The 27145-nt window shown below is 38.0% G+C and overlaps 1 protein-coding gene across 3 annotated transcripts in view; it reads left to right on the top strand.

Annotated features, from left to right (window-relative positions):
- CHRM3 (cholinergic receptor muscarinic 3) overlaps window positions 1–27145 on the top strand; it is a 264893-nt gene that overhangs the window by 12820 nt on the left and 224928 nt on the right. The window contains exon 1 of one of the 3 annotated variants that reach the window (XM_042014410.1): window positions 266–369. The exons of the other annotated variants lie outside the window; for them this stretch is intronic. The gene's annotated coding sequence lies outside the window, so the exon portion shown is untranslated. Of the gene's footprint in view, window positions 1–265; window positions 370–27145 lie in introns of those variants that run through there. 3 annotated transcript variants of the gene reach the window in all.

The following is a 27145-nucleotide window of genomic DNA, read 5'->3' as shown; positions in this document are numbered from 1 at the left end:
CCCTTTTGAATTTCTAGTTGTGTCTTTCTTTACTTCTGTTCGTTAGCTGTATGCAATTTTCCCAAATATTCTTGTTTATATGTTATTTGTGAGTTTGTTTCTGATGCAGTGATCCATATATATTAAAACTAGTGAGAATCATGGAACTGGAATAAATATTCTAAATAGGTAGTTAAGCACAAAATCATGAGAATAGAGGTTTTTTATTCATAGCCTTGGGTAGGAAATTTTGGTTTTGATTGTGCTTGTTAATAGATCTCAAATCCGGAAGAAACCATGAACTATTGGAGAAACTTGAGTGAAATGGCACACATGGAGTAAGAGTTGAGGTTCTACAGAAGGAATCCCACTTGTATTGTGCATATGAAGGTAAGAGTCATATTCTGAATCAACCCGTAAGTGTGAAAGATCCTTGATATAGTATTGCTGTATTAGTAGTAGAATTAATGATGGATTTGTGTTGTTTTGGCATTTTGTCTTTTCAACAATATTTGGAGAGAGCTGACTGAGAGCTGAGTAATGCATTGAACGAAAAGATGAGCAGCTGGTGACTCTTATCAGTAAGCTGTTGAAAACTGCTTGGGGTTTCAATGATATTAGTAGGTTATTTGACTTCGTTATTTAGTAGCAAGGCTTTCCCTTTCTACTAAATTCTTACTATCTGGATTTAGTGAAATGTTAGGCCCACTGGAATGTTGTATAAATATGTGAAAATGGCTTCAGCAGAAATCTGATGCAGGATGCTTTAAAATGGATAAATGACTATATTAAAGTTTTTTTCAGCTACATGTAGCAAAATAGTTATTGAGTGTTTGCTAGCTATCTGAACTTTACCTAAATTGATGGTCATATAAAGTAAACAAAAATTTCAGATATGGGCAAAGAAAAGGTGATTGAAATAAGGAATGTATGGTCACGAGTTGTACTGTCACCAAAAGATGATACGAAATTGAATGCGCACAGTATGTTTGACTGAAAGGCTATTTTTAGTTCTGTAATTGCAAATGTCGTGTGCAAACAACCACAGAAGTATATTGTAACATTTTATCCCAATGAGCTTAATGTAAAGAAATGTGGGCTAGCATCAGAGTGGTTATGAATTAGCCACACCCTGTTAGCTCACATTTACTTATATCAATTTGCAGCTCTGAAATCATCTAGAGAATACCAACTATATGCACTGAGAGCTTCTGCCACCCCTGAGAGTTTTAAATAACCACAGCTGAAGCTCTTTAGGCCTCTTGAGGGGGAAAAAAAAGGCACTATGTAAGCAGACCTGTGTACCAGCTGTTTTGTTTTCCTTTTGCACACCCTTGATGCTATACGCTTTTGGTTCCTTCTGTGTTGTTTGTTGATCTATCTGAGATGAAAGTCATTGAAAATGTCAGCTTAGTGTTGTAGTCCATCCTGGAAAAGTAAGTGTCTAAGTAGTGAATTGTCAATTCCCCTGCTGATATTTAGAAGTTTTGGCTGCCAATCCTGTATTTCAGTAGTTCCTTGAAACTGTTGTAATGAGAGTTGAGCTGAAATACTCAAAACTTTGTATGCTACAAAGTGCCTTTATTACATAAAAACTTCAATAAGAAATGTGAAAGAAATAACTCTGGCTTGAGGAATTTGTTTACCCTTCTGACAGAGTAAAAATTACTCAGATAGCTATAGTCGAGGGAACTTACCTGATTTTTCAGGCATGACCTATGAATCTCTGCAGTTCCACAACAACTATATTACTACCTTAATAGAAAAGAAAACTTTTAAGCTCTCTAGCTTAGACAGCAGATGGATGTGATACTGTCTAATTTTTACTGAGTTAGTGCTATGGGATTTCCCCTTTGCTGTTCCTGTTAATCCTCCAGGTTTAGTTAATATTAAGAGAAAGGAGATGAGGACAGCTATCTTACTGCAGAGACAGGCTGGCCACCCAAGAGAGTTTAAAGTTTATAATTACTCTAGTCAATGAGGAACTGGGGAAGTTTAAATTTCTGTCATTTGTAGATCTGAAGTGCAGTGCTTTCAAACTTTGGCATTGCCATTATGCCTTGAAAATCTAGACAGATATTTTGGTTTCCACGAGACAATGCAAGTTGTCTGATAGTGAGGTATGGGAACCTGGAGGCAATGGCAGGCATGAGATAATGGGAAATGATGGTGAAATAGTTCCCTAGCATATATCCCTGACTTGGACATGGATAAGCATTTGCACAGACACTTATCAATGAGGGAGAAATGTTAAGATTTGGCTCCCAGAAGTCTTTGTATTTAATCTTAACATGACTAGCTGTATCCCAAAGTGCTTGTGAGTTTGTAAACTGATGGTTACTACTGAGTCATCAAGTATTTTATTTTTTTGTCCCCTGAAATATGGAGCTGGTAATCTATTTCAATAAAAAACTCCCCTTCTCCCAAAAATTTGCTATAAATCTGTGACAGCTAATCCCATGAAACATTGACCCTGATGTGGGTCAAATGTTTGTGGTTTTTTTCTGGGTGTTTAGCTTGAGGAAGTAGTTTGGAAGTGTGTTTCCAGTTTCCCAGCCACCTGTTACAGCTTTCTTTCTTGAAACTGTTTGTTATTTCTGAGGCTGCTGTATATTTCTCGCTGAACTATAAGGCTGTAGTAGTCAAGTATTTCCACAAACTGTGTTGCTGAAAAATCCTTTGGCCAGTACAATGTGTCGGTATAGCAGGTGTGTTTCACCATTAACATGAACTGCAAGCAGAACCATAAGCATGAGACAGGAGAGTTTGTGTGTGTTGGAGTAAAAAGAGTGAGTAGGTGGATTTGGGAACTCTTGTACAGGGAATTGGGTAGATTTAGCAGTGCTCTTCTGCCCTGTTGCTTTTGCCACAATCCGTATGTAACGAATTCCTCTGTATGCTCACACAAATGATTCCCCCTTTTTTTTTAATCTGTTTGAGTCTGCTCTGTGCAAAATGAGTTCATCAGTTGCAGACCACTTCTCCACCAGAAGCACAGTAGTCTGACAAGCCAGCAGAAGGGGTGAGAACGTGGACAGGATTTGCCATACCGTCATAGTACATTAATTTTACCTTAATTATACTTCGGCCTGTGATTAATACAGGTCATTGCTGCCTGGTCACATTGTAGATCATGCTGAAAATTGTACAATGACAAGTACAATTCCTCTGAGTCATTTTGACTTCATGGCTTAAATAACCATTGTTTAAACACAGTAAGGAAACTGTTTATTTTTAAAATGTTTCCAAGAAGTCCTAATCCCCTTTTGGGGTAAATGGAAGAGTTTCTGCTATGAGTTTACTCTTAACTGTAGAAAGCAGTCAGGTTGAATACTGAAAAGGAAACAGAAAAGATAGTTGTTCTGCTTTCTCAGCAAGTAAAGTGAAAAGATTTCTTTAGATTGGGTAGATTTGCTTAGTAGCACAAGGGCTGAGTGGGACATCTTCGCAGATCAAGTTATGAGTTGAATGTGTTCTCAGAAGAAGACTTTGGACCAGGAATGCCTAGAAGCAGTCTAGCTCAATGCCTGCACATCAATAAAATGCATCACTGGATAAGAAGGGGGAATCATTAGCTTGGGATAGATCATTCATTTGCCATACAAGGTAGCATCAGGTGTCTTGTTCTAAGGACTCTTGAATACTTCTCCTTTTCCTGAAGACTTCCTCAAACACACAACTTTTCTGGTTTGCATTGCTTGTAGATCATGGTTATACTTTTTGTAACTAGCTAGCACATACCTGAGCGAGAACTGCAGCCTTGCTGTTGCATCCCTCTTTGTTTCTTAGCAAGCATCTCTCTTTCTGTCTTAATTGTAAGACAGGTGTTTTCTTTCTCCATGTATTTCATATCACATGGTATAGCTTCAACAGGAAGGTCCAGTGCCTGTGTCTCATGAAGGGGAGAGTTGCATGTGAGTGACCTGGGAGATGGCTGCCCTGTAGCTGCATCCCCTGCTATCACTACACTGACCACTGAGCAGCCTTCCAAGAGCTATGCTTTGTCTTGAGCTTTTCAAGTAACCACTGCTTTGCCCGAAAGCTATAAAATGCAGGAATCCTGGTGCTACCTCAGGACTTGCTGGGCTGCCTGTGAAGCAAAGACAGGAACGCAGCTGGGGCTGACAGTGTCTGTGTTTACATTGTCCCTATCCATCATTCAAAGCCTTTGGAGAAAAGCCCTGCCAAGGGAAAGGTAAGGTCTCAACTGTGTCCTTGGGAAGTCAGAAATGTACCCTTGAACCCATGGGTTCAATTCTGTGCTGCCTCTGAGGATACTGTTTGGCCTGAGTGATAATTGTAAACTCTGTGCATGGGCTTTTCTTTCAGATATAAGTTACCTCAAGATATTTACATGGCATTTACATGCCTTTTCACTGCTGGTTGAGTGTAACATTTTCTTGACAGATGATGATTCAGTGTGGTCTCTGTTTTGCCATTAAAAAGGTCTGGAACAATAGTAATTTGGGTTGAAACCAATCAATTGCAAAATTGAATCTGTTGGCTTTACAGTTTCATTTAAAAGACAAAAAATTTTATACTTCTGAGTTTCTTGTGTGTTTATATAAAAAGCTGTGTGAAAGGATTAAAAGTTGAGTCACGCCAAGACATAAAGTAAAGCAAATTATTTGTTGACAAAATTCACAGCAAAAAATATAAAAAAAACCTCAAACCAACAATGCAAGCCCCTTCATGTGTAGTTGTGGTAGAGGTTATACTCTTGGGAGTGTTTACCGGCACCTTCTTTTAGGAGTAATGACTAAATATGTAAATATGTGTATAAGCGCAGTTCTGTCACCCCTACTTCTTCATATTGCAGGAGTCTGGCAGATCCGTCCATACATGATAGCTGCTCTTCAGTTTTAATTACTTGTACATAGATGTAATATGTCTTTAGAAGTTCTAAATTCTTGTCATCATGTATAGTTATGTGAGAAGATTTTTTGCTCATAGGACCAGATGATAACTTGAAGTGATGAGCAAGTGGGAGTAGGAAGAAAAGAGCTCTGTTTGCTGAGTCCTATATAATTACATTTAAAATGATGAATGAGTCAAGGCTGAGTTATCTGGGCATATATGCATACTTAGAGGTTAGTATAGGTACAGTAATTGCATTTCTTAGATAACTTTCTTATTCTTTTTATGTAAATGTTTGCAAGAACATCAAACTTGCATTCAATAATAACTTTCTATCACTAGGCAAAAAATTAACATCAGAAAGCTCTTCCTGGTATACTTAATTTTATATACAAAGTACTTGACTAATTTGGCCCCAGAAGCTGTTCCACTCTCTCATGTACATATATTCTTCATTGCCTTGATATCTCAGGGAATTTTGTTCTTGGGTGGAAGTAAACAAAAATGTTCCGTCTGCTATTTTAAGCAACAAGTGGAAACTTTCATGAGTGAAACAAAGAGTTGAAATATAAACTTAAAGAGCCTTCAAGTTTAAGTTCAGTTTTGGGGTTATAAGCTGCTTTTGTAAGACTTCACTGTAGCTTCATTGCTTCTTAGAGATGCATGATTTTGCATGACTGCAAAACACTTAGCATTTCACTGAGGTAACAGGAGGGAGAAGACACTTGTCTCTTCTTCCTGAGAGAAGACTGAGGAGCTGGAAACCTTCACTCATCCATTTGAAGTCTCTGTTGGCTTCTGTAGTGGGAATCGACTAATGAAGAAAGCATTTGACTAAAACCTCTAACTGTCTGCTGTGTTTTTCCTCATCTTCACCTGATTTTTGTTCTCTTCTAGAAAAACTCTGGACTTGCCAAAACTACTCTTTAGGTGCTATAAACATACCGTTTTGTTTATACCCTCAGATTTTTGCAGGATCTTGTCTTTTATTGCCTACTGTCAAACTAGAAGTTGTAACTGCTGATGTGCCTCTTCTGAACTCCTGGATTTGATTTGCATTTAGCTGAAGGTGCCTGCAATTGCATGTCATGTTTAGTATGCTACAGAGATAACAGCCAAATAGAGATGCTAATCCATGGTGTGAGAGTCATAAAATAATCATACAAAGCTCATAATGATCCCAGTTTGTCACTTTGGATACTGAATAGCCTTTTATGGAGTGCCAGTGTAGATCTGTAAGAAATAAGTTGAATATCGTTTTGATCATCAGATGCTTAATAGAGATGAATGATGCTGGAATTGATACAAATGTTGTGCCCAGTCCTTTCCCAGAAAGATGCTTGAGGGAAATGTGCACTGAATTCTTCCACTATAAGAGCCAAAAGAAATGAATTAATTCACCTCTATAGAAACAGGGTCCAATTAAGTTTAGTATGTTGGACTTAATTTTTTTTTCTTGATATTCATATAAAAAACAGTAAGAGGACAAGCTAGTAGCTGTTACTATGCAGGTATATAAGCATTGTTAGTGCAGTTTCAACTGCTTACATCTTTCAGGTTTGCAGCATTCATGTAAAACATGAAATAGAATGTTGTGGTGTTTGCTGTCTGTTTGTTGTGTTTTCATCCTTAGCATCAATTTTCCTCAGTCTGAGAGAAGTGTTTATCTTTTCCAAAATCATATTTTTACTTTGCTATTTTGAACTCTGAAAGCATGATGGACTGAAAGGCAAGAATACCTAGATTGAAGTTCGGTTTATTTTGAGCTTAGGGCTATAGTACCAGTACTAGGGCAGCCTGAATAAAAAAATTCAATTTTTTGAAGACACTCCCCCTTTAACATGGTTTGAATTTTCTGTCATGGGCCTTTTCTCTTTAATTCTCCCATTTCTTCAAATTCTTTAAAAATAATTACCATTTGGAAAAGTGAAAACCTGCACCAGGTGAGCTAAAGATTTATTGGCTTAAATTCTTTTGTCTTGCATAGCTGGTTTAAGCAATGTATGCTTTTATTATTAGCAGAACCCATTTTGAGTTGGAGAGAGTAGGAAATAATATGTAATGTGAGCAATATACTTACTCTGAAGAAGGTGTATCAACAAATACTGTTAGTTATGTTTCAATAATCCATTCTGATATGCATTTGTGAAATTACTGATACTGTTATCATTGCAATAAGAGTTTTCTATGAAATATAACATAGTTATGGAACCATAGTATTACCTCATTCTGGTTTCCAAACTGGACTAAATTACACTGCAATCATAATTATGCTAGTCTAGTAATACCCATGTATGTCGAGGAGATGAAATGGTAGCATGCAGGAGGAATGCTGCTGTTGTGGGAATGGTTGAAAGCACAAAGCTTTCTGATATAGCTGAACCTTTAAAATCTACAAGGATGATCTCACTTGCTCCTGAAGCATAGCAGTCTCTGAGGCTACACACAGGACATGCAGACCTCTCACATATGCCAGTTTAAGATAGGTGAGGATGCATTTAAACTGCAGGCATGATACAGTTTTCTAAACTGAAATTTTGTTGCTAGGTCAAGCGTATCTCTATGAAGGTCATCAAATATCTGGTTACAAATGAACAAAGTTTTGAAAGTATAACTTAAAAGTTTCCACCTCTGTGATGATTCTCACTAACAGGCTTGTGGGTTTTTGTTGCAGTACTGACACCTGTAATAGCGACTTCCATAAAGAGATCATTTCATGTATGCTGCTCGTTTCTCTTCCCCTGAAATACCTACGTAATGCAAAATGTGGGGTTTTGTTTTCCTACCAAAGCTTTTGTCTATGACATGAGAATTTGTCACCTTTTTGTGTGCTGTGAAGTACCTAGTTTATTTATTTTGTATGATGGTTTGCATAATTATGCTTCATCAATATATGAATTTCTTAAACGTTGTGAAATGCTATGAAAGCACTCAAGCTTTCATATATCCCTTTAAAAAGCGCTAGTTTAAAACCATAATTCACAGGTGCAATATTGTAAACTCAGTGAGATACTTCTCTCCAATTTATGTATGCTGCTCTCCTTAGGACTAGATGAAACTGTCCTCACATATGTGGTATCATTTGTTAATACACATTAGAAAAGAGCTGGAGATTTTTCCTCAGCATTTCCCTACTCATAAAGGTCTCTCATGTTTTGTTTTGAAGGCTTTTTTTCTAAAAAATATTTTTACTTGACCTGAGTACCACTTTTTTTCCTTCTTGACTATGGTAGACTCCTTTTGTTTATTCTACTGAAAGCATAAGAAAAGGTTACATCACCATATGGTAATCTTTGCATTTATGCATCTTGAACTGTTAGTGTGCCTTGCTCTTAATTTCCAGTGTTTTTTCTTGAAAAGCTTTCAAACTGCATATTTCCTTTAAAATATATACACATGAATAGAAATGGTGAGCAGAATTTTTGAGAAATAAAATACACTAAATTGAGAAGACGAGTGGTTTTTTGTTTTAAGTTTATGCTTTTATGTTATTGGATTAGTTTCCTTTGAAATAATAAACATGCTGCTTGCATTTATTCATGGGAAAACTTGAAAAGTAGTGATTGAAATCTAAGCCTCCAACTAAAACTATGGCCAACATCTAGAATTATCTTCAAAGGTGATTGTATGGGTTTGTTTGAAATTATGTTGAAGTTGAATGCTCATAGAAGTAATTTTAAGGTGGTACTTTCAATTTATGGGTGATCTTTAAAGATAAATTTAGGAGATGTTTCATTTGTTGCTTAGAACGCAGAGGAGGTATTTGCAGGTTTTGCTTGTTTTTTCTTTTTTTTTAGTACCTCCAATTGTGTTTATGGCCTAATATAAATTTAATAAACTTTCTTGGTCTGAGATACCTCTTGGAATAATTGAAATTTACAACTTATTTGGAAATTTTGTAGAGAAAGGAATAGGCAGGTTTAGTCAGGAAATGTGAAAATAAATGAGGTCAGTTTAATTGACATTTTAATTTCTGTCTGAGTATTATGGGGGCTGCCGCACTGGTGGTGTTTATCTGTATAAAGCGTGGCAGTTGTTAACATGTGTTGTGTCCTGGCTTGTTCAGAAATTAAAGCTGACCCAAAGTAAAATGTACCTGCTGTTTTCTAAAAACTGCTCATTTTGCAAAAGTTAGTTATTCTTTATTTGTTTTTTAAATTCATCTTGGACGTGAAGTGAACTATGAGCTATTCAATTAATACATACTGTGCTTATGTAGAGTACCCAAGGCACACTACTGCAAAGTTTGTCAGTCAAGGGGCTTAGCTTTCACCTGTGGGAGGATGCAGACCCCTACTACCTCCCCTTCCAGTGTATTTTAATTTTACTGTTCCTTTGAATAATTCTGCTTTATTCTAGTGTTTTTAGTCTGTAGAGAGAGACTGCAACAGAAGAAATGAACACCTAAAGTGCAGCTCAGAATTCAGGAATTTCTGTCTGAAGAAATTTTTACCTTGCTTGTTAAGTGATCGAGTTAAAAAATGTCTTGATGCTCTAATATTTCTGCCACAATACAGGGAAAAGTGAAACAGCATGTGGAAGGCTGTATACCCACTAGTGCTAAGTGATTTGGGAAAGGGAGGCATAAAAAATCCAACGTTGCCTGCAGTGAATGAATGTGGACAGGAAAAAAAATAAAATTACTAGGGAGCTTTCTGATTCTTGGCCTTTCTCTGTGAATTGGAGAGTATTTCTTCCCTTGACTCCTTCAGACATGCTAAAGCTTTCGGTGGGCCAGTCACCTTGGAGATTCTTGACTGCCCTGGTAAGGGCTTAAAAAGAGCTGGCTGGGACTGGTGCTGGGAAGTCAGCCCAGGCTGTGCAGCCAAGAAAGAAAGGACGGTCACACAAAGGGAAAACTTGCGAGGAGTCTGAGGATCTGATCACCTGCTGGAGGAAGAAGATGTAAAATCAGTCTTCTGCAACTGCTCACAATGTTGAAAGTTACTCCTTTGAGGGGAGGTACCTTGTGTATGGGCTGGAAAGGCTGCAGAAGTAGCACAGCTTTTCTAGTCTGTTGATGCTTGCTGGGAAGGGGCAGAACAGCTTCTGGTTCCTTGCATCCAGGACAGGTTATATGTTATTTCTGGTGAGTCCTAATACAAAATGAGTAAGCAGTCCCATAAGCAAAGAATGGAAGTTGGGAATGTGCTCATCACTTTATTGCACTAACTACATTACCAATAAAGCATACGCTAAATGGATTAAGAAAAGGATGCCATCCCAAAAGTGGCTCTTCAAAAAGAAGTCTCTGTCTCTTCAGAGCCTGAAATAATTTTTGTTAATGATCTACAAACAAAGTTGAAATCATTGACAATTATGCTGTCTACACATTTTATCAAAACAATAAACAGCTATGATGGTGAAATCAAAGGAGTTTCACAGTTGAAGCAGCCAGTTTCTAAAACTGAGGAAGTCAGACAGACCCCAGTCATAGGGCTGGGAATCACAGTCTGAAACACTTGGTCTTTGAAAGGGTCCTGTCCCCTAGGTGGTGCTGTAGAAAAAAAAAGATTGTGATATTTGTATATTCATTATATACATACGTATGTATGAGAATATGCATCTGTATATATGGGACTATATGTATACCTGTGTGTTTGTATATATATGTAGAAAATGTAATTGAGGTTGGTGAGGCTGACCTTAGACACTTAGCATTTGAATTTAAAACAAATGTTAAGGAATGAGGAGGAAAACGTTGACAAGAGCAAATGTTCAAGAAGTTAGGATAAATGTCTCTGGAAAAAAAAAAAACAACAAACAACAGAGCAAACCTGCCTAGCTAAGTTTGCTAACAAAAGCAAAAATTGGAAATTAACGCAATAATGGCACAGAGGAATTTTGAAAGCAAAAAGCCAAGTATTAAAACATTTTCCTCTCTGATGCTGTGATTAGATGTAGGATGACTGAGAGCAAGGTCCAGATTTTAGCCTCAGAAGGGACAAGTTACCAGAATGAAGTTCTCCAGCCCCCAGCAGTCCTTCATCACACCTTAATCCTGTGCTGGCAAGCCTTCTGTGGCAAGCTGGCACTAGCAGACCTAAATACAGCAGATTAAATGACTGAAGTGAGATTTGCAACGTACAGGAGATCAGAAAAAAACAATCTTTGTGTTTAGATGCAATATCTTCTGACCTTAAATTTGGTTAAATGCTGTTATACCTCAAAGGACTGTTCTTGATGTTTTACAGTTAAATTGACTGTTGGTTGCTGTTGTACAGTAGAAGGGGTAATGGTTTTAAGAGCTTAGATTCAGACTAGATTTAAGAAGGAATTTTTTTACAGTGAGGGTGGTGAAACACTAGAACACTGGAGAGGTGGTAGAATGCCACATCTCAGGAAATTCTCCAGGTCAGGTCAGATGGGCTCTGAGCAACCTGGTATTCAATCTAGTTGAAAATGTGCCTGTTCATTGCAGAGGGCTGGAATAAATGGCCTTTAAAGCCCAATATATGACCCTTCCAGCCCAAATTATTCTTTGATTAATTTGTCTATACAGGAATTGTATGATTGCCTTGCTAATGTGGTGGTTTTGGTTAAAATATAGTTCAGTTGCATTGCATTGGTTAGCATCACTACTGGACACATTCTCTTAGTGCCTCCAATATCTCTGTCTGACCACAGACCACTTATTTTCTGGTTATGTCCTCATGACACATGATTTGATTAATCTTCTAGAACAACTGTTATTATTACCTCAAAATAAAATGGGAAGAAAAGAGACATTCCTCTAGAAAACCTCTATTCAGTTTTTCTTTTGCCTTGGTTTTATATCTTGAAAATGATACAAAAAATCCTCCTTTTTGAGCATTTTAAAAAAAAAATTCAAAAAGAGTAAAACTGGCATTTTTTGCTTTTTGCATAGTCTCTGTATTGAGATGTTTCTAAAAAGTGATATTACAGGCATTTAATATTTTTAAGACTTTGAGTAAAGTTAGTTAAAGGGGACTGCTTAGTATTTTTTCTAAAGTAATATATTCTTGTGGAAATAAAGCTGTCAGAGTTTACTTAGTAGTGTATTTTGGTTTTGTGTTGGAGCTCTAATTTCGGCCATTAGAACAGAAATCTGGAAAGCTGTATTTAAAGCGGGGAAACATTTTTTTAATAAAATGCATCATCCCAATTCCTGCGTATCTCCTTGCTCCTGCTTTAACAAATTGTGTAGCGGAAATAGCTCTTCATAACATTTAGTTTCTCATCTAATGGTAAAACAAAGGAAGACCTAATGAAGGTCCTAGTCTTGACTTTTATTGCCATTGCTCAGAAGAATTGAAGATAATGACACATTAGCCTCGGTGTGCTAGTTGTTTTGGAGGAAGCAATAGGGGAGTAATTCTTTGACCTTGCACTAATAACCAGAAGATGTTTAAATTACAGTTTTCTACCACAAAACAATGATTAATTTGTGTGTTAATAATTTCTATTCACTTAAAGAAGATTCAGTCAAAAAATTCCCCTGTGCTTTAAGACCAAAAAAAATATTTAAAAAGTTTAATGAGAGTTAATTAAAAATGCTGATTTTTCAGTTGCTTCTGGTATTACATCAGCAGAAAACTACTTACCTAAAGAACCTTTCACTAAGGGTAGTTACTAGTGGCAGTTGTTTGGGGGTTTTTGGTTGTTTTTCTTGGTTAAAACGTTTCAAACCACTACTGCTGCTTCTTATCACATCAACCCTAAAAGGGAGTAGCAGAGTGGAGAGAGATCTGTTTTGGTCTGTATCCACAAATGATGCTTTTTATCCCCTGCTGCACCAAATGCTGCCAGGGACTCTTCATTCAACCCTGAGAAGAGGGGAATGGCCACAATTTGTCTGATGAAAGAGATGGAGTTAGTGAAGAAGAAAACCTGTTTTCTTTACTTTCATCAGTTCCCATTCAGTATCTCTGAATGGATGGGTGGCCCCTGAGCAACTGAAAATGTCAAAAAGCAGCTACCTCTCAGCTTTGTCTCCATTATATCATTGAAGTAATTCTTAAAAAAAGTAAGGAATATAAAATTAATTCAGGTAATGCTAATTCAGCAGCTGTTTTGAATATGTTAATATGTTAGAAATCCTGTTGAAGTAAAGGAAAGAATATTCAGGCTGTTAACTTCCAGCGCTGATCATGCAGTAGTATTATTAGTACTCTTCTTTTTATATTCTCACCTTGTGGAAGGAAGGAAGATAAAGGGAATGTAAGGCCTATGTGCTAGTGTGTACCTTATGGTTTGTTTAATCACGATGCTATTAATCATTGTGCTCTTAATCTCTGGGGGAGTTTTGTTTCTAGTCCAGGAAAATGGTGTTGTGTATTTATTGAAAGCAAGTCTTCCATAGGATTTTAAAATTTATCCTTTGTTTTTTTTCTCTTCTACCTCACATGCAGTGTATTTCCTGAGGTCAGTACACGTGAACAAAGAAGTTATTTTTGTATTATTTTCTGTTCAATGGTTAAATCATTACCGGCTCATCCCTTTCTTAGGTCTTTTATGTGCTTTTTATCTGGATGTTTGACTTTCTGACTGTCTGCACCATGAATTTCTTTAAGTTCTTTTTGTATGGTGAAATGCTGAGAGAAATCATTGTATTATCTGGTAGTAAGGCAAAACATCAAAATCTCAGAGTTGTCTCTCAAGTATGTTTTGTTGTTCCAAGGAAAAAGAGCTCTCAAACTAAAAGTTTCCATTTGACTTCTGTGAAGGTGCTGTGAACAGCAGGACACTCTTACCTCCCAAACATTTGTTTCTCCAATGAAATTCTTAGTCAAGGACAGATAACTGGGCTCTCTCAGTAAGTCTTCTAAGTGTTTGTGGCTTCAGAATCTGTAGGTCTGTGGTGCAGCTTTCATCAACCCTTCTTTCCCCCTATTTTTTTGCACTCCTGCTGTTGGCTGTTGGTCATTTCTTTCTTATTTATTCTGTAGAGAGTTAAATCACAAAAAAATTAATGAACAAAATAGTTTTGGCCTGATTGTTATGCTAAGTCACTTATCTGTATTGATATACTGTCATTTAAAAAGGAAAAAAGGGCAGCTTACTCCTTCCTTCTTAGGATAAAAGCTTTTAGTAAATGGAAGGTGGGATGGATTGGGAGCCAGGAGACTGGGTGCTCTTGTCTCTCCTCTGTGAACTGAGGTTGGTTGTTCTGGGCGGCTCACAGTTCCTGTTGACCAAAACCTCTTGTCTCATTTTTAATGTTGATGTAACAAGCATTTTGTATATATTTAACTGATGCTATATTCAATAATTTAAGTGAGTGTTTGAAACAGGCATCAGATCTCAGCTGTTTAGCATGCTTCGATCTCATAAAACTTCTGGCATGAATGTGCAAAATACATATTCAATGATATCTGTTAACATCTGACTTCCTTAGTAGGGCAGAGTTTTGCCTCAGAGATGAGAAACTCAGGAACTACAGTGTTGGACCTGCCATTCTACTGTGGCCGTATTTGTTACAAGCAGTGGCACAGGAAAGTGTGGGCAGGAAGGATGTCAAGGAAAACAATAAATCCTATGCTAGCAATTAGCTGTGAGCATCTCCAGGAGTTCGTGGTTCAGCCAACTGTGTGTTCCATTTCTCTTTTAGCTTCTCTATTACCATGGGAGGCAGAGAGAGAGCTAAAAGATGATGTATTCACATCTGCCTGATCCACTCCATGAGCGGGGTGGTGAGGAGTGGGTGTTTGTTGAGAAAACTGTGATAGTATGAGCTGTGCTCCTGACCCCGTGCATTACGCATTTTGTTATTAGAATTTTTGAGCATGTCTACCTGCTCCTCTTCGTGCTACTTGCTGTGTTAAAGATTCATGGTAATAGCAATGTACTGAAAAAATGGAGGACTCTATGTATAAAACAGATCAGTAATGAAGTTTAGTAAAATAAGAGTAATTTTTTTAAACTACTCTTTTACTTCTTGATCCCTTAGTGCTTTCTGCCATATGCTGCTGTGTAAAGAGAAATAGAATTACTGAAAGGGAAGATGTGCTGGAAGGCTGTGCTTATTTGTGCTTTGTTAAGCAAATAACTGTTTGCTAGTGTGCAATTAGGAAAAGAAAAATCAGATGTCAGTTTATTGCAGAAATATGAGCAATGTAGCTCTCAATATTTGTGCTATTAACTTCATATTAAAGCTCAAAGACCTGCTTAATTTTATTAGCTAATAAAAAAATGGGATTGCAAAGCACGTAGTGATACCTGAACTTCATCGTGTCTGAGAACCGTTCTCTAAAAAAAGAAAATACAAGTTTCCATTCTGGGGGAAAAATACAGTAAGAATATTTTAGATTTTTGACAACAATTACAAATTCTGACATCATGGCATTATCTATCTTTCAATGCAAAACAGACATAGCATTTAACCTAAAGAAACAAACTGAAGAAAGGTAAATGAAAAAGTCTTCAGAGGAATCTCCAAAATGGAAACAGTTTGCCCTAAAGGAGCAGTGTGAAGCATGGGGCAGAGAGGCCTGCTACTAGCATAAGCATGATTTTCAGTTTGGACAGGGAGACTGGATTTGTAGAACAGTTATGCTTCGCACAAAACTGAGCAGAAAAGAACATAATGTACTTAAAAAAAGAAACATAAGTACACATATCCTGGAAAATGATTTGTTTAATAAACTACCACATCCCCTAGTTGGAATAATTTCCTTGAACATGATGGAACATGGGTGTTGCTTATATACTTGACACTGAAACATGATTTTTTTGATAGCCAAGGTTGAAGCAGCTGAACAAAAAAAGTATTTTCATGTGTGCATAAATTAGGTGCTCTAGTACCTAAACTGCAATCAGAATCCTTGAAAGCTGGAAGCAGTTTTAGTGTAATGCTGGAGAGCACAGTGGGAGCCTCTTTAGTCCTTTGTTTGTTTCCTGGTGACATTTGATTGTGTAAGTAGAGATGTTTTATATAAAGGTAAATTTAAAATCAAACAAAACAAAAATGGCACAAGGACATTGCACCACAGAGAAAAATAAACCAGTAAATATACCGTGACTGAAGACTGCATCAGTTAAACTTTCATAGCTACAAATGATATGCACATAATGGTGACAGAGAATCATTTCAAAAGCCAGAAGCCTAAGAAGGGATGGGGGGATGAAAGGGCAGCCAAGCAGAAAAAGTATTAAATCACTTCAGCTTTACTGTAAAGGTAGATATGAATGCTTTAGCAGGGGTGCTAAAGCATTCAGGAAGAGTTCCACATAAGGTCACTGTTGGAGGTTTTTTTTTTTTTGGACCTGATGTTTTCTAAAGCAAGTTCCTACTGTGCTACTGTGGTGAGGCTGTTTGGAGACTGGGTCAGCAGCAGCATGCCCAGAGCCTTTTCCTCCTGCCTTCGGTTTGTGGTCTTGTGTATGTTGCTTTGACAGCAGCATTGCAGTTTCCTTCCAGGGGGTCTATCGTGGCATTTATCTCTGGCAGTACCTAGTAAAAGTGCAGTCTGAGACTTGTGTTTGTAAGTCACCAAGGTACAAATGCAATCGCTGTTATAAACAATGTGCACTTAAACTCTATGGTAAAGGCTGAGGTACAGCTCCAGTGGTGTGAATTGCAGACGTACCAGTTATGTAAGACTGAAAATACTACTTCTCTTACAGGAGAGCTGGAAGCTTTGCCATATTGTCAGACTTTCACAAATGAAAGTTAAATTGAAGTTAAATTGATAAAAATATCCAAATGTTTTGTCTTATGACCTAAACATTCATTATTTTCTTATGATAATCTTGATGATAAATCAGAATTCTTAGTATTGATCTTATTTTAGCCTTGCTAGAGGAAAGGGAACTAAAATGTTTTGATCTTGGTTTTTGCATAGTAACTACTGGGGCTTCTGTGAAGCTTCCTAGCTTTTTGATGTGTGTGCATGTTCTCCTTTCCACACAAAATCACAAAATCAAGGAGTTGCTTAAAAGAAAGACTCTAGAGTGTATTAACAACTTCTGGGTTTTTGTATTTAAAACATGACTTGTATTTAATACTGATTTTAAAACTACCTTGAAGGATATGGATTAATTCGTTAGTATTGGTGATTACATCTCCCTAAACCTTCAAGCCAGCCATACTTCCTGAGGAACTTTATTTTCTTCTTTGTCTTCTGATGTGATTGAACAGATGACAGAATAACAATGGTGATTGAACACACAATTTGGTGTTAATAAAATAGGTCTTGCTAGACTTCTTTTGTAGGACCCAAACATTGGCCTAAATACTTTGCCTTAAGGGGTTGCTATAGTTCATCTGAGCTGCATTTTGACTTGAATTTGCAAGGAACTGAAATCATGGACGTGGTTGGTGATTGTGGGTTGCCTGACGTGCATCATCTGCGTAAGTCACGAGAAGGCAAATTTATGTCAGAGGTATTTTGAATCACTATCCAAACACATCTGACTGCAAATATTTTTTTTTCAACTGTGCCACACAGTGTTTCTGCCCTGGAGATCATGTTGATCCCCTGAATCACTGATCTTGAATAATTAGAAAATAAAGCTTTGTGTACTTGATTCAAGTAGTTGGAATGGCTTCTGTCTCTAAAGAAACACTTCCTTAAGATTAAAATTTTTAATCTTTAAAATTTATTTTTGTATCGCTTAAAATGTTTCTTTTTAGAATTAATATAATCTTAAACTATAGACAGATGGATGTATACAGGTGATTCCACAAATTTAATTCAGATCAGTTTTTTTTTTAAATTCAGATTTTCAGTGAAAAGGATATGAATGCTGATGTGTTTATAGCATGCAGGAAGCAGATTGGTTGTTGGGAATAGATAGTTCTTTGTGTTATAAGTAATGTTTGCAGCTTTTTTTTATTCTTCAAACTCTGAAGCTAAAACTAAAAACAAAAAAACCCCAAACTAAAACCTTTCCATTCTACACCATAATGGAAGCAGCAGCCGTTGAAATTTTGATAGGAAGACTTCTGTGGTCAGGAGTGAGCAAACATTTGGTGGAACCCTGGAGAGCTTGCCTAGGGGAGAAGGGGGAAGCTTTGGTACCCCTCCTTGCCTGAGAGACCCTGATTCATTGTCAAGCAATTCCTCTGGTTAAGGAGCTACTGCTTGAGGGGCAGTGGGTGTGGTATCACCTTACCACCTCTCTTCTCCCACAGCCCTTCCTTTTCTGTTAGTTAAAAGAAATATGTAAATGTTTGTAAGGTAGAGTAGGGCTCAGTTTCATGGTAAAGATCTGTGAGGAGTTGAGTCTGTTGTTGCTTTGGTATTGTTGGGCTACCAAGGCCTGTATGGAATTAGAGGTTGGGCAATTAAGGATGTTTGCTTGTGAAAGCCTAAATTCCATAGGGGCTCAGGAACTAGGCAGGATATTTGAAAGCTTCTGCTTTCTACATAGATACCCGAATTTCTAACCTACCTCAAAAGACAGAGCATAGAAATCTTTCCTAAATGACAGGGAAAAAAGATTGTTTTAATCATTTTACTTAAACCAGGTATCCCCTGTAGATGAACTCTAATGCAAACCAATATATTATGACATTTTTAAGTGTGCTTCAGGGTGCAATAATCATGCTTATTTCAGTAGAAAAATATAATGGGTTGCAGAAGTCTGAGGTAATAACTCTGTATAACTTGCTAAGGACTTCATAGGCCTGCAGTGTCTGTCCTTCTTAACCCCCAGTTCCATTTGTAACTGTAGATAAAATTAATTGAGGGGGGAAAAAATCAGTAAAACTTACTATAGTAATTGTTTTTCATACATACAATGACAACAAAAATTACAGCTCTACAAAGGCAGAAAAACTCTCCAATATTTAATGAGAGTTCAGATTATGTAGTCTTTTAAAAAAGTAAAATAAAACAAAATCAGTAAGTCTGTAACCTGAAGAATAGGGCTCAATTCACCATGAAGTTTGCTTTATGCATCAGTGTATTAAATTTAATGAATAATTGCTTGAATATAAAAAAGATGAATTAAAACCCTATTAAGAATAGTTTAAATATAAAGATACAGACTGACTTTACGAGAGGCATAAGAAGTGTGGCAGCATGTAATTGAAAATTTTGTTGTTAACATGAAACTATGTGTTGAGTTTTTCATCTAAGATGTATTCAGATCGCAAAGAACTTTATTAAAATGTCAATTTAGAAAAGAATAAAGTGTTCTAAAGCACAGCTTAAAGTTTTTGACATAAAATTTCCAAAGTATGTAGTGTATATCAGCAGTTTAAAAATAAAATTATTGAAAATAAATGCCATTTTATGGAGCACTTTAAAATGTTGGGGTTTTTTTATTATTCCAAATGAACCCACGCATGCTTCAAAAACTGTTGAAAGAAATCTTTTGATATTAAATGCCAGCACAGTGGATATGAATTGTGTGTAGCATTTTGATTTCAATAAAGCAGCATTCTGTGGTGGATAGTTGTTTGGTTATAGTTTTTTCCAACTAGCTCTAGTATACAGTGGCTTATTTATGCACTTTTCATTTGTGTATATTTTATTCCTATGGTATATTTCTATTTCATCTTAGCGGCTTTATAAAGATTAAGGTTTATAGAGCCCTTTTCTGGAGATCTTATCCCCATTACACAGGAAGGTAAGCAAATACAGAGGAAGGTTAATTGGATTGCTGTGCTGCAGAACGTGAGTACTGGAGCTGGAACTACAATTTGGGAATGATCGTTCCCAAGTCAGTACCTTAATTTAATATAGCACAGGAGTCTTTCCTCTGGTATTGTAAACATAGGAAAAAAGAAGGGCAGAAAACACAAAGTTAATAATAAAATCTTAAAATTAAGCTCCAAAGTATGGCTTTTTGTCCTGTTAAGACTGTGTTTTCCTGTTATTCCTGTTTCCAGTAACAGCCTTCTTTCCTTCATGGTGTAGCAGGTAAGTGGGACCAACTGTGGCCAATAGGAACCTTGCTGTTCATTTTAGGGACCAGAGTTTTAGTTGATGATACATCATGGTTGTATTTTCTTATGTATATAAATGAGTGACAAAGCACAAATTTTTTAAGGGACTTTAAAAGCTCAGCCTGGCAGTGAAGATCACTTTAAACCCATCTGCCTAATTAATGAACAAGATTGGCTTGTATTCATGGCAATGGCTTTGTGGTATTGACTGTTTACACAAAGTATGTACAGTCACTTTCCTGATAAAAGTAAATCCTTGACACTCCAAAAAGCTGTACAAGTGATCGGTCACAGGTATCGGTGGTCGCCTTCTACCAAAGTACTCTAAGTATTAGTTACAGCTTTAACTCCTGCTTGGTGTTCTTGTTTGACTTAAATGAAAATTGTCAGTAGAGATCTGGTCCCAAAGTGTATTGCATTGATTCTCTGATTTTGGAAGAATTATTTAGTTGCAGCCTTGACTTTTTACTTGTGTTTCTGTGAATCACTTGGTGTGGTGATCTTGTTGGACTTAGAGCGGAAATTGAGGTAAGCAGTGCTGAAATGGGGCTCATTTAATGCCAAACCCCTGACAAGGAGAAGAGGGGAGCACAGCAGGGAGGGTGGCTTTGATCCTTCCCTGAAAGGAATCATCATGAGTGTATGATAATAGCAGCACCAGCCACAGGTACCGTGCTCCCTTTCACAGAGCCTGTCTAAGGCAGTCTTTGGGCTTTCAGGGAGGGAAGGAACAGCTTGTTAGAGAAAAGGATGTGCTCGATATTTTGCTTTCTCCCTGTGTTCTTGGAGTGTTGATGAGAAGCGAGGCTATGGGTATATTGCAGCCTCTGCAGGAGTGGTAACTTTGTAGTTCCGTGTTTCAGCTGTCCATTATCCTGAATATTTAGCACAAATATGTTTATGGGAAATTTAAGACTTTTGTGTAGTAGTGGAGTGGCAAAAATTCCTCTTAGTTCAGGAAGGTTTTTTAACAAGAAGCTTTTTTCTATTAAAGCGAATGTCCAACTCCTGTCCTACTTTTTTGGGACTGTTTTTAGGTTAGTGTATCTTGGTTTTAAACTGCACGTCAAAAGATGATTTACCACAACATCTGTAAAATGTTCTGGGGACCTTGGCAAATACCTGATAGTTTAGGTGCATGTCCAAATACTGGGTCCTATCCCCAAAATAGTTCCGTGATAAATGGATGAAAATTACTAGCAGGTAAGCATGAGAAAAAAGGGGGGAAAAAAAGGCTTTTTTATTTTTGAAAAGTGTCTTTTCAGTGGTTTTCTTTTCTGAAAGGTGTTGGTAGAGCTCTTGTTGCAGAGAAACTTGCTTACTTGGGACCATAGTTTTAATGCAGGATCAAGATTTATGTGCTTCTTTTTTCTTGCTGAGACTTTTGGAAATAGGACAAAAGGATTACAAAATAGGACTACAGCTTTGTTATTTCGCTAAAAAACCGGAAGATACAGCACAGTCCAAATGGATTTGTATGGGTATGGGAAAGTAGGCTAGCTTCCATGAGAATAAGTATCTGGGGCTCCTTGCCTTGCCTCCTAAGGAAAAGTAAGGAAAACATCTTTTTACACGAACATGGTGACTCTGTACTAGGGAATGTATTTTGACACTGACAAGCTGAAAGTTCAGGATCTAATTTATTCTATGTCAGCATGTTGGTCTGTATCTGTAATTAGCCTTTAGTCACAGTGTCTCTTGAAAGTTTGACTATTTTTGCCAAAGACTGGAATACTAGACCTTTACGAATTTTTTTCTACTTTTCATGCCTGTGTGCTAACAGTAACAGTGGAGTATTCATTTTTAAGGATGCAGAAAAAGAAGCATATATTGAGATACTATGAAACACACTGCAAAGTATGAACTTTTAAAATCAGTTTATTGAAACTCCCCAGATATTCCTAATGAGTGTTGCTGAGCTGTGTTTTGTGTTGGGCTGTGGTAGAGCTGGGCCACTGCATGAGGCCAAAGCCATTAGGGACTTCTGCTACCTTGTGCTACTGGTAACTTCTGCTCTCTGTGGTCACCTCTGGTCTTAGCTGTACTTCTGTGGGTTTTGAGAAGCTTAAAGTTAAATGACTGCTGTGACAATTCCTTGTTATCCTACAATATGAGTGGTGTTGACCAGCACGGAAGGGTGGGGAAGGCAACCTGGTTTCTCCTTACAAACCCTTTCTGGAGTAAAGGCAGGCACTATTATTGATTGACCTGGGCACTGCAAGCTGAAGTTGTACCACAGCACATGATTTACATTTATCTCTCTGTAGCAGGTGGTGAACTTTTCTGGTTCAAAGCTGCACAGAAGAATTTAGAGACTTCTGTAATTATTTGTACTCTTAAGCTCAATAGGGCCTAACCAGTTTTCTATAACTCTTAAGGCCCACATTCATGATTGAGGTAAACTTTTCCTTTGTCTCTGTTTTTTTCCCACACTGATTCCACTGTCCAGTGTAAGTGCCCTGAAAGAGAGGGGGAGAGCTGTACAGAGAAATGTTGGGATCATTTGTGTCCTGGACTGTTTCCCCAAGAAAAAACCAGACCTAACTGTCCTGTACATACAACAGAGAGAGGGGATTGGTGGTATAACTATCTTTGTTGGTCAGCGCTTTCCATAAATACTCTATAAGATTAGGGGAAGTGTATTTGTATCCTGTTCATGAGAAAGAGGTTACTAACAACTTGCTATTTTTGTCTGATTATTGACTACAATTTTGCAGTTCTGTGAAGAAATACACTGTGGGAAAAAGTATTAATGGAGAACTCCAAAATAAACCTGTCTGACTTTAAAGAATGGGCCGCATGCAGTAGCCAGGCATGCACAAACTGTAAGTTCCTCCTACACAGAAGAAGTTATATGCTGCTTTCAAGGTGGATGTCTTTCTTTTGAGAATGAAATTAGGTTGTTTAAAAACACAAGACAAATACAAACAGGATAATTGACTCTGTTATGCTATTTGTGAAATAGTATTTGGAAGGTATGCTGCTGTGCAGTTAAAACGCAGATCAGGAAAAGTTGTAAATGTTGGAGGGCAAAGATTTCATATCCTTCTGAAAACCCCAGGAGAAGGCTGAGGCACTGATCTTGCTTGCAGTTATCTGTCTGGTCCTTGGACTCAACCCTGCTTGCAAACTGCTGCAGGATGTCTGGGCAGCAGGGAGAATCTGGGGTAAGGGGAAACCCAGGAGGCAGATGGTGCCTTTCTCCATTTGTCCACCCCTACTGCAAACATGATCTTTACTAGCCAAACATTGCCGTGGCTTTGATTAGTTGACTCTGTCTCCTTTAACCAAAGAGCGCTGGGATTACTCCCTACTGTTTGGACAATCTACTTTCTGCCCACCCACCCCAGGCTGCTATCAGTGGTATCACAATCTCCTGGAACTGTCTTCACGCACATCCGGATGAATCCAACTTGGTGAGCCCAGAAGGGTGGGAGGCCGGGAAACAACAACACAGGAGCCTCTGCCTGGCACTGTGTTGGTTGTTCTTGGTCTTGAGGGCTAGAAATTGGGAAATAGTACCTAAAGTTGAAGGGTTTCAGCATTTTATTCACACCAGGGTCTGTTGGACTGTAGCAGTCATTCTGGTTCCTGAAAAAACTCCCTTGTAGCTGAGCACGTCTGTAAAGGCTGCCCCATCCCCTTTGCTGGGAGTTGGCTGGGTGGTGTGCCTGTACGAGCAGAACAGGGCTGTGTCCATCTGTGATCTCACCCGAGATGTGTTTACTAAGCAGGCTGGGCATGGCAGGTGGTTAGTGGTTCCTCTCCTGCCCATGACACCTGGCAGCAGATGGCAGGGCAGCCGCTTGACACCTTGGATGCCCAGTTCCAGTCCCGCCCCATCAGCTCAGCCTTCCCGGCCCCCAGGCAGTATGTATGCAGCAGCAGCAGCTGCCTTTCCTGCTGGGATGGCTTGAAGCCACAAAACAGTGCTGTTTGCTTCTTTACTGATGTCTTGGTGCTCAGAACAGGGCCTGGCCCTGGTGGGCTTTTCTCTGAGGTATGCAGGAGAAAGTCCAGCAGCACAGGAGAAAGTCTGCTGAGCTGCACGTGCTTCCATGAGAAGCGGGAAAGAAAAAAAACTCAATAGTTTTGAATTCTCTTTGTACTGGGTAGTATTCCCCCCTGCCATTGCTCTGTGCCTTCAAGTCATTTTATGTCTGGCAGCTCCCTCCATGTCAGAGAAGAAGTTATGGGGCATGACTTCACTTTTACAGGCAGCAGAGTGAATTTAAAATGGGCTCTGCAGCTCTTTCGTTTAAGAGCTGAAGTCTGGTGTGTCTGAATAATAAATCCCAAGAAGAGTCCTATGTACTTGAATGGAAAACAGCTGGATAGCTTTTTCTTCCCTTCTCACATTATGATCCCATTGGCCATGTGCTTTTTCTTGCTCCCTCTCTTTTTTCCTCTATTTTTCTTTTTCCCGTTTGTTTTTTATTTTTTCTTTTGTATACTTACAGCAATACTACTTAAAATCTTAAAATAATGGTTGCAGAGCCTGTGCAGGTACAAAGGCCAGGAGGCAGCCCTTCAGAGGAGCCCAGCCGTGTTGGCTTGGAGTGGCAGGAGATGGCTGTGCCCTGTGTGGAAGTAGAGCCCAGTGAAGAGGGGTGGGCTGTGACCCGGCTGTCCTGTCGTACCCAAGCCAGCTCAGCTTCATACCACTTTGCTGTACCCAGCTTCAGCCGCTTTGGAGGTGACTTTTGGCAGGACCTGGGGATGATCTGGGAAGAGCAGGCCTGCGAGTGAGGGGGCATGTCCAAAAGCTAGAGCAGGTACAGGTGCTATAGCTTTTCCCTGTTTCCTCTCCCCTGTGAGGTGAGGAACAAGCAAGAGTGTATCCTCATGCCTTCTCTTCTGTGGCTTTTTTTTTCCCCTCCTTCTGCATTTTATCAATTTAATCTGTACTGTAGGGTGTTTCCAAAGAAATACTTTTTTCTTCAGTTGTGTATTGAGAACCTATGCACAAATATCTGCTGGTTTTGGATGGCTAGATGCCAAAATTCAGGATTTCAGGGTGCCAAGGGAGTCGCTGACTATAATAATTACACAGTCATTATTGTACCAGCTGCTCCAATAGCCTGAATTCTTTGAGCCAATTTAACATCAGGTAGCACTATCAATTCTCTTGCAGCTCTTATCTGAGAATTTAGCTAGTTTTATTTTCTACTTTTTTTTAAGTCATTGCAAATTGAGCTGCTGTGGGCTCATAGGTTTCTTCAGTGACTCTTCTATTGTTTCAGTTCTTGAAATGAAGATCTGAATCAGAAAATGGTAAACATCCACAATTTTTTGGAGTTCAAATATATGGGTACCTTTGTGTTCTAATGCTGATACTCTACATGGGCTTTAAGTAAAGGACTTAATTTACCTGCTATTGAGTGCTGTAAGTGTCTGAAAATTTGACAACATAAGGTTTTCAGCCATTATTTTTCTAACACGTAGAATACTACAGTGTCAGAATCAAGGTTGACTGTAGAATACCTAGACATACACTGAGCATTATTGTTTTCTAGGTTTTGGATATAAATAAAACTTTTTTTCTGTTACCACATCCTGTAAAGTTGGTAAAATGTAACTAAATTTACAGCTACTCAGTGTTCAAGAGTAAGAATTAAATTGAAACTTTGGATTACCATTTTTTAAAATAATTATTCTGTTCGTAAACTATTACTTTTAATAACTGGACTAATTCTAGTATCTAAAACTAAAAAGTTAAGAGCTAAATGGTCTCTAGGGTTTGAAAAGTATCACTGTTGCTACTTTGCATTGAATTTTAGCACAAGGATTCTGTTTATTATAAGTTTGTTACCATAGAACTATAAACTGAAAGGTAGCAATGATGACTTTGTGTAATATACTATATTAAATAAACTTGCCCATTAGCCCTGCGTGCAAGGCTTTATTTACATTACAGTAAGCTGTTTTCTGCTGCATTTACAATTCTGCTATATAGATAAATTAAGGGCTCTCATGACAGTATGATTTACTTTCTCCCTGCAAACTGAAAAATGTTAATATTTTTAAACCTATTTGCCTGAAGTGCTTACATTAAATTTTCTGTTGGGCACCATCAAATCTACCATCAGAGAATGGAAATAGATGAAAGTCAGTCTTATCTTCTTGTTCCTATACTTAAAGGATGGACAAATATTAAATATTGTGTTTAGAATTCATTGTTCTTGCAAACAGTATTGAATAACCCTTTAAACTATATTCCTGCCCTGCAATAACAGATGAGCTGCCACCAAATTAAATAAATTAAAAGATCTGGTACAATCACACATAAAGCTTTGACTGTTTGATCTTTTATGGTATACAAACTTACTCTTCCAGAAATCAGTGAATTTTTGCTTCCGGTTTCGTCGAGCTGAACAGGTGCAGTTGAGTGAGTGACTTGGCCTGTAATACTGGTGGTGATAGATAAGCTGTGAAGGAAACACTGAGCCTGAACTTCCAGTCTCAGGATAATTTGTAGGGCTGATAAATCAGGGGGTGAGGGCAGGGAAGAAGTATTTCTGTTTACATAAAGGAGCAGATGTTGTCTGCACTCCAGGTACAAAGGCTGCAGAATGTTATAGTCCAGCCTTTTTATATAATAGTTTCGTTAAGGTGCATACTTCTGACGTGAGACAGATACAACTCCTTCTGTGAACACAGTTCCTTTAAAAAAAGTGTCAAGTATAATTTCGCTTCGTATAAAGGTAGAGCTGGTACACTTAATTTGAAATATCTCTTCTTACCCTTTTTCACTAAAAGCTGTTTGACAAAACACAGGGTAGTCTATTCTTTCTGTAAACTTTGTCACTTTTGGTTGCTCAGCTTGATGCAGTTTTTATTCATTAGGAGCTTTCAGCCTGGCTTTTGGAAGGGGAAGGATGCTCCTTTGCAAACAGCTGACTCCCTGTGCAGGACACCATATGGCAGTGTCCTTCATGAGGACATAGGCCATCAAGGAGTATGAACCACCAAGTTCAACATAAGATGAAGTTACAATCTAGCTAAAACTTTTAGAGGATTTTAGTTATTTATCTGAAAAAGTTTTAAAAATACATGTAAGTAATGCAGCCCTTTTATCTGCAGTAGCTCCTTGCAGACAGTGGTACATACCTGGCTTCCACTATGGCATTAAGCATTCATGCTTTTATCTCCAGAGTACATAGGAGCACAAAAGAAACCTCATCTCTGCTATGCTCAGTTGAATGGGCTGCAGTCCACACTTAGGTTTTTGTGTTCTTCCTGGCTGGACAAGTTTCTTGGTTACAGCTTGGTTTTGTGCAATGTGGGTGATGCCATTGCTTCCAGTGTTTTGTGAGCTGTTAACTCTGTTTCCAAATAATTTCCTCCAGTGCTCAGGTTTGCTTTAAGGCTTGTTGAACACAGCAGGTGGGTGGGACTAGTTCACATGGAAACTAAGTATTGGTATTTGGAAAAACTCTAGATATTACTATA

This window comes from Corvus kubaryi, unplaced genomic scaffold (genome assembly GCF_017639235.1).
Source record: "Corvus kubaryi isolate FWS band 111438036 unplaced genomic scaffold, C.kubaryi_AGA036_p1.0 split1-73, whole genome shotgun sequence".
NCBI lineage: Eukaryota > Metazoa > Chordata > Aves > Passeriformes > Corvidae > Corvus > Corvus kubaryi.
Note: the sequence above shows the minus strand (reverse complement) of the source record. Positions and strands in the feature narration are given on the sequence as shown.